Source organism: Ambystoma mexicanum, chromosome 4q (genome assembly GCF_040938575.1).
Source record: "Ambystoma mexicanum isolate Mex_15411 chromosome 4q, UKY_AmexF1_1, whole genome shotgun sequence".
Lineage (NCBI taxonomy): Eukaryota > Metazoa > Chordata > Amphibia > Caudata > Ambystomatidae > Ambystoma > Ambystoma mexicanum.
In genome coordinates, this window is record NC_090928.1 from 646,119,844 (window position 1) to 646,128,596 (window position 8,753).

The window sequence follows — 8,753 nt, forward strand, 5'->3', positions numbered from 1 at the left end:
GGAGGGAAGTATGGAACACAGGATGAACCCGCCAGGACGATGGGAGAACCAGGCGATAGGCCACCGGATTGATGACCCGGGAAACAACATAGGGACCCACAAAACGGGGCAACAGCTTTCGACAACCCTTCAAGCGGAGGTGCCGGGAGGACAACCACACTCGGGAACCAACGGGATACAGAGGGGCCACGGTGCGCCTAGCGTCTGAGGAGGCCTTCATGGAAGCCTGCGCTTCCTGCAAATGAACGAGGACCTGGGCATGGAGGGACTCCATATCCCTAACGCAAGTGGCTGCGGCGGGGTTATCTGAGGGGGAAAGGTCGGGAACAGGAAGGACTCGGGGATGCTGGCCATACATGGTGTAAAATGGAGAGAAACCAGTTGCAGAATGTGTAGCGTTGTTATAGGCAAACTCAGCATACCGGATGTTCTGTAACCAGGACGATTGCTGTTGTAACAACAAACAACGCAGATACTGTTCCATGGATTGATTTGTCCGCTCCGTCTGACCATCGGTTTCCGGATGGTAAGCAGAGGAGAACCGTGCATCGATGCCTAGCAAAGTGACCAAGGCACGCCAGAAACGGGAAGTGAACTGTGAGCCACGATCGGACACTAGGACAGATGGAAGGCCATAAAGACAAAAAACAGAGTCAAAGAACAGCTTGGCCAAGGTAGGGGCAGAAGGGATTCCTCGGCAAGGGACAAAACGGGCCATCTTGGTGAAAACATCGACCACCACCCATATAGTGTCATAACCATGGATTTTGGGCAAATCGGTCACGAAGTCCATGCTCAGGGTGTGCCAGGGTTTTGGTGGCAAAGGCAAGGGGCGCAAAAGACCCAATGGACGACCCCTACGATGTTTGCCCTGAGCACAGACTGAGCATGATTCCACGTAACAAGCCACGTCACGTCTCATGGAAGGCCACCAACACCAGCGTTTCAAGAGGTCTAGGGTACGGGCCTGGCCCGGGTGTCCATTGATCGGGGCGTCATGAGACCACTCCAGGGCTAGGTTTCTGGTGTCAGTGGTAGGGAGAACTAGACGGTCCTGTACATATGGCAGACCGTTGTGATAGGAGGGATCCCATTCCGACAGTTGGTCGGGGTGTTTTTTGACCCACGAACGGATCTCCTCCAATAACATCATAGGGGGTGTACAAGTGCAGACGACATGTCCCCGAGGTATGAGTGTATCAGGGAACACTGGTAACGAAACCCCTCCGGGGGAGCGGGACAAAGCGTCGGCCTTGCTATGCTCAGAGCCAGAACGATGTTTAATCTGGAAGTCAAAAGCGGCGAAGAACAGGTGCCATCTGACCTGTCTGCTGTTTACACATTTTAATGCCGCCAGGTCTTGCAGGTTTCTGTGGTCGGTATAAACCGTAACTTTGTGTTTGGCCCCTAACAGGTGATGACGCCAGGTACGAAAAGCGTCCATTACCGCCAGTAGCTCTTTTTCGGTGACGGTATAGTGGGTTTCTGCAGGGTTGAACTTGCGTGAATGGAAAGCTACAGGATGAAGCCGCCCGGTAGTGGGACAGGCTTGTGACAGGATCGCCCCCAATGCGAAAGAAGAGGCGTCCGCCTCGACAACGTACGGTTGATCAGGGTCGGGGTGTTGGAGCACCGGGGCTGTGGTAAAGGCGTTTTTTAATGCCTCAAAGGCCTGCTGATGTATTTCCTGCCACTCGAACGGGACAAGAGGACTGGTAAGGGATGTGAGAGGTGATACAAGAGAAGAAAACCCAGAGATAAAACGCCGATAGAAATTAGCGAAACCTAAAAAGGATTGCAAGGCTTTTAGGGTTTTAGGTGTTGGCCATTCGAGGATCGCTCGTACTTTAGTGAGATTCATGGCTAGGCCACCAGGTGTGATGTTAAACCCCAAAAACTCCACGTTGGATACATGGAACAAACATTTCTCGGGTTTCACAAACAGTGAATGCTTACGCAGCCGGGACAACACTTCCCGTACATGTTGTATGTGTTCTTTCAGAGTGTGAGAAAAAATGAGTATATCATCAAGATACACTACCACAAACATGTCTAATATATCCGAGAAGATGTCATTCATGAAATGTTGAAAAGTGGCCGGGGCGTTACATAAACCAAAAGGCATGACAGTATATTCATAAAGGCCATACCGCGTACAGAAGGCGGTCTTCCATTCGTCTCCCTTTCGGATGCGGACGAGGTTATAAGCCCCCCGCAAATCCAACTTGGTGTAAACGGAGGCATGGGTCAATCGATCCAAAAGAGGAGAAATGAGTGGGATTGGGTAACGGTTCTTGATAGTGACGGCATTGAGCCGACGATAATCAACACAAGGACGAAGATCGCCCTCCTTTTTGGGCACGAAGAATATGGGGCTTGCTGCAGATGATTTAGACGGTCGTATGTGGCCCAGACGCAGCGCTTTATCGATGTAATCCTTGAGGGTCAGATCCTCCGACAGGGACAAGGAATAGATACGGCCTGAAGGTATCACCGCCCCGGGAACCAAATCAATCGGGCAATCGTATGGGCGGTGAGGAGGGAGTACTTCGGAGGAGCCCTGATCGAATAGCATACCATAATCCTGATAGTCCATAGGTATGTGATTGGTGATTGAACCCACTATGTGTGTAATAGGGGGAATATCGTCGCCCCGTATTGTCAGTTGGGCAACAGCACCAAGGGCCAATGCTGGGGTTTCCGTTTCTCTGTCCATAGGTAGGCAAAAGGTCTGACAGAGCTCGGATTCGAAATGTACGTGTCCTGTTCCCCAATCGATGTGCGGGTTATGTTCCCGTAACCAGGGTATTCCTACGATGATGCCAAACTGAGGCATGGATATTAGATCAAAGTGGAGGGTTTCTTTATGGACTGATTGGATATTCAGGGTGAGAGGGGCGGTCTGCTGCTTGACGGGGCCAGAGACAAGCTCTGTCCCGTCAACTGCTTGCACTGGTTCGGGTCGGGATTTATTGATCAAAGGTAGGTTTAATGTGTGGGCTAGAGTGATGTCAATATAGTTACCAGAGGCCCCGGAGTCAATAGTGATTTGTACGGGATGAATGATACCCGGGGCAGGCTGTCTGGTGGCTTCTACTTGTATAGGCCTGATTTGACCAAATGATGGGGTGATATCCGGGGAAGGGCGTGGAGAACTCGATCCTACCCCCGCATCTAGGATCGAGCTGGGCGAAAATCCTGCTTCTTGGGTTTGGGCTTTCGGGGACATTCCTTTACTAAATGACCTCCCAAGCCACAATAAAAACAGGCGTTCTCAGCCCTTCTGCGCTCCCTCTCTCTTGAGGTGATGGGACTCCTAACACCCCCTATTTGCATAGGTTCACCGGACTCATTGTAAGACGAAGTAACGGCAGAGCTGGTTGTCTGGGAAAACCCGACCTCAGCCCTGCGTTCAGAACGCCGTGCGTCCACTTGGAGAGCTAAATCCACCAAAGCGGGAAACTGAACAGGTAGGGATGGTACCATGGCTAGAGCGTCTTTCATAGGGTCGCTTAGCCCTCTGTAGAAAACAACCGCTTTTTTGCTTTCAGGCCATGAGGTCTCAGCGGCCAGTTGATTAAATCGTGTGATATACTCAATGAGGGAGCCCTTACCCTGGGACAAGTCCAGCAATTCTAGATCATGTGATTGAGCCTTATATCTAGTGTCAAATACTCTGGACATTTCGGATACTAACTGGTCAAAATCATAGAGGGCCGGATGATCTGTTTCTAACAGGGGGTTTGCCCAAGCAGCAGCCGTACCGGCTAGGTGGGACAGAGTAAACGCCGCTTTGGTGGTAGGATCCGGGAAAGCAAGGGGCCGGCACAAAAAATGCAGTTTGCACTGATTAAGAAAAGTCCTAAACTTCCTCGGGTCCCCATGGAACTTTTCAGGGGCGGCCAAAGGAAAGGGAGAAGGAAGAACCACTGGAACGGGTGCTGGGGGAGCCGGGAGTGGGTGTGCAAGGGGTGCTGGTGCCGGATTGGCGTCACCGAGTTCCGGATCTGCGGGTAAGGGGTGTTGGGCGCTCTGTAATAGGTCGAGACGCTGATGTAATACAATATTAGCAGCCACCATGTCGACCCGTAGTACCGTAAGTGCTTGGATGACAGCGGCCAGGGGGTCTTCGGCGGCACCCTCCATATCCTACACGACAGGCTTCACAGTCTGTTATACGTTGATAGTCGTGAAGATATAAGAGACCTCCGTCCCCAAGTGCCGCACAGGGAGAATTACTAATCACTCCCTGTGCAACCTTTGAGGCCACAGGTGGAGAGATCCGAGGCCGGAACCGAAGTACTGGGAGCCCCAAGGCAGCTGTAAAAAATACAATGATTAAATACCAAGCAAGCAGGGTACTATATACATAAAGCAAAGAATGGCCAGTTTCTTACCAGATATCTGATGAAAGGGAAGATGGACCTGAGGGATGGTTCCGGGACTCACGTAGGCAAGGAATCCACCCTAAAGGATAGGTCAGGATGTTTAGCCAATCTCCACCTGCAGAGTGTTGTGGTCCCTCGATAGTTGGGTGATAGCTACCACTTGGGTAGTATGATTTATTGTGCAAGGATGCGGTCTGGGAAATCCAAAAGGTGTCCGTTGAGCAAAAACAAGGTATCAAGCTAGGAAAGGCAGTCCGAATCCAGTGGAGGAACAAAGAGCAAGATCCAGAAGAAGTCCGTGATTCAATCCAAGGTCAGAAGCCGTGAGAAACAGGAGAGCCGAAGTCGCCGTAGCCGAACGTGATCCACAAGAAGTCCAAAAACAAGAGCCAGATTCAAGGAAGTCAGGTAAGCGGGTTTATTCAGCAAAAACAGGGTCTCCGAGGAAAACAGCTGTGAAGCGCGGTATACCAGCACTGCCCGGCTTAAATACAGTTACTTCCTGGTCACATGACACGGAATGTAATCACGTGACCGTGAGCCTGGGGCACATGACCGCATAACGTCACGTGATCGGGTTGCAACGGAACGAGCACTTGTCTTCCTGCTCGAGCGGCTGCCTAATCTCCATGGCAACTGCCAATGGAGAAATGGTCGCAAGCGCGACTGCAGGGTGTATGGCGATTGCTTCGCCAGCGCGCGAGCCAAACTGGAATGCCTGCGTGAGCCCCTGGAAACAGGTGACTGGGGGGAGAAGGTGGTTATCTGAGTGGTTGGCGGGACATGGCCGAAGGAATGATCTGAGGACATGACACTAATGAGCAAAACTGGGTTTGAATTTATGTCCTTTGACGTGAAAAGGAGGTAGCGTTAACTGAATGCAATGGGGGCAGACCTGCCTCGCTTAAACCAAGGGTAGTGAACTTGTTAGGAGGATCTATGCCATCAAATATGCAGAAAACTGGAAATCACAGTGCTTAAAAGCACAAGCGCTTTTTACTGAATTATGTTTGGAGGTCAGAATGCTTTAAAATGATGAAAGATTAATAAATGTTACATGATAAATACATGCACGAAAAAAGCTAGGTTTAAAACAGTTTAGGTGTTAAGATATGCCTAGAAATAGGTTAATCCACCATTTTGTGAACAGGCCATCCCCTTTAAGTCAACATTACCTTTAACAAGAATAATGTGTATTTAATTAAATTAATTTCTGTAGACGGTGTTGAAATTAGTCAGCAGCCATCACGGGACGTTCCCAAGGCCACAAATCTCTAATCTTTGACAGTGTACCCTGTGGAATCAGATAAAGTCCGAGAGCAGACAGTGAATGACGCAGTTGTCTGGTTTTGTTAGCAAAAAGAGCACAGCTGTTGCTCAAATTAGGGTCTCTGGAACAGGAAATCCAGTGGCTGGAGCCAAAATGTATCTCCAATTGAAGGTTAAGCACAGAATGACTAATTGCCAGGTGTGGGATTGACGTCAATGGAGAGCCTTGCTTTAAGAGGTTATTAAAAAAAGGTGGGGGCTAGCCTCAGCCCCATAGAAACTGTATATAAGGAGGACTGATTTCAGTGTTAAAAGAGCGGAGTTCCTGTACTTTCCATGATGTATCGTGTGTGTCAGTTGTTGGAGAAATAAAACCTGATGTCTTGTTTGAAAACCTGCTCCAACCTCCTGTTTTTTTTCTGACTCTTCTTTCTGTGTGCCGAGATGCCAAGGCCCAGCAGAGCCCTGCAGAGCAGAGCAAAGCAGGGGGTGGGGGGGGGTCAAAGGGCCCTTCTTAACAGAAGGTTTTAACTATACACAAACACGCTTGAATTTTGATCAGTTCATGCAAAAGTTAAAACTGACAGTGTTTTTGGGTAAAGCTGCCCAAAGAACCTCAGAAATTGAGACGTACAGGAAATCTGTACATTTCTGATTTGTCCACTTTGTTGCACATTGTCGAACTTGCAGACACATCAGGGGATGCTGGTAAAAATGAATTATCCTGTTTTTGGATCAATGTTGACTGGTCTAAGAATACTAATATCAAATTGAGGTCTAGATTTAACCCACCGATTACAGGTTGTTTAGAAGCATTTTTAGGACCTAGGTATTAGTGACTTAAAGAAATTTAGACATTTTTGAATTTCAGCCTGTGAGGAATTTGTCTTAACAACAGAAAACTATGCTGTCTTGACTTACACAGCTCACTGACATAGTTATAAAGCCGTCTGATAAAGGCTCAAACACTGTTCTTCAAAATCATTCAGATTATGTCAATGAAGCAAACAGACAGCTAAGAGATAATGTGTGCTATTCTAAATTGTCTCTTTATCCATTTCCCAGAATTGCGAATGAATTATCTGCTACAGAAAAAGTCGGAATATGCCATTTTGGAGGAAGATACTGGAAGATGTCTTTTGCTCCAAATGCCTGTGATTCCGATAGTTTACATTTTACCAAAGGTGCATATGTCACTCATACGACAACCAGGCAGTCCTATAGTAACGTTGTATGGGTGGAATGTTTGCAATTTAGATAGAGGAGGTATCTAGAGTGGCTTATTGGTAGGTTTTTACATTTGTATTCATATGTCACTTTAAAGGAACAGTATTTCTAGCACTTTATATCTGATGACATTTCTGCTGTTTTCCTTTTCAACAGCTATTTTTATAATCTGAATTGTATATTGTCACTTTAATGGCTTTGTTGATAAATCTGAATATCATGACTTGGGACGGTCTAAGTACATAAGGAGCCATAGCAGTGCACTATGTAGTGATTGGTAAACCAATATTCGTTTTTGGATTCATCTGCTAATATTTGCAGATTTTTAATAATGTGCATGCCAATATTGGTTTTATTCTTAAACATTTGTAGTGGCAATTTAATTTGTGAAGTTATTGGTTGGGAAAACATTTTGTGAACCTCCTCCTTATACAAAATAGCCGCTTATAACAACATGTTAAGATGGCCATTTTCGTGAACAGGCTACTTTTGCTACCATGCTTTGAAGTGCTCAAGGACCTTGTCCCATGACAGTGGTGGAGTTTGTGTGTGTGTTTCAAAATTAGCAACAACCATTTTTCTTTACAAATATTGTGTGAACAAGTGCCCTGTGAGGTGCGAAACTCATCACTTGTCGGGTTTTAAAGCTTGAGGAGTGCTGCCCCGGCACCTTTGGGCGCATTGCTATGGTCTCATAATATATATCAAACAAAGAAAGAAAGAAAAAGCTGTGGAGCGGCTGGACCACACTCCAAGGACGGAAGGGCACAAGAGAAAAATGATAATGGCAAAACCGTGGTTAGGATTAAACACAGAATTGTACTGATTAAAAGAAAAGCAGGGTACAAGGGAGAAAATATTGTTATATAATATTATATATATATATATATATATATATACAAATATATATATATATATATATACAAATATATATATATATACAAATATATATATATATATACAAATATATATATATATATATATATATACATATATATATATATATATATATATATATATATATATATATATATATATATATATGATTTGCAACTCTCCATGTATTCGCAGCTCCTTACCCAGAGATAGATGGCCTTTTCATGTGGGTGTCATCACAGCGTGACCTTTAGAGTGTCAAGGACTGACAGCATGGTTTTAAAAAAATAATGCTGATGTTGTGTGTTTTCTTAGTGTGTTATGATATATTTAAAACTAAGACAACACACAGCATGCAGGACTGTGTACTGTCTTCCATCTGTGCAGTAACTACGACGGACCCGGCTTAGCTTCTAAGCAAGGAAGGGGCTACTCCCTTGCCCCCTTTTAAGATCGAATCAAAGGTTATTCAGGTCGACTCCAGGTATGAATGTAATCTTCTTTAATCAAGTTACAGGTTCAGTACATTTTAGGATCAGGTTACATCAGGAACATCAGGACATAGGAAGTAGAGAGGGGAGCCCACCGGTTCCCACCACCCATGCTACATCTTCCAACTGCCTTTGGTAGAATCACATTCAACCCCAAACATCCCAGTCACTCCCATAGCATTCCATTCATGACATCACACCATGCATGATAACAGCCACTCAGGCCATGTTGCTCGAAGGGGTCTTGCAACGTGTGCTTATTTGTTAGGCAACATGGCCTGAGGGGGTCGACTCCTTCCTTGTTTTGAAGCTAAGCATGGTTGGCCCTGGTTACTGCTTGGATAGGAGAGGCTTTCGCCCAGTCACTGTAGCTGTAAAAATATATCTATATGTTTTGTTCACTTTTTTTCTGTAACCACGGCTATGAACTAGAAATACCCTCAGTTATACCGTCAGTTATTATTTTGTAGTCTTAATACCCGTGGTTAACAGGAAAAACTGC

The 8,753-nt window shown here is 46.2% G+C and overlaps 1 long non-coding RNA gene across 1 annotated transcript in view; it reads left to right on the forward strand.

The window, feature by feature from the left end:
* Window positions 1-7,215, forward strand: part of LOC138467097 (uncharacterized) — a 152,140-nt gene extending 144,925 nt beyond the window's left edge. The window contains exon 5 of the long non-coding RNA XR_011268031.1: window positions 6,723-7,215. This is a non-coding gene — a long non-coding RNA (uncharacterized lncRNA). The remainder of the gene's footprint in view (window positions 1-6,722) is intronic.
* The last annotated feature ends 1,538 nt before the right edge of the window (window positions 7,216-8,753 follow it).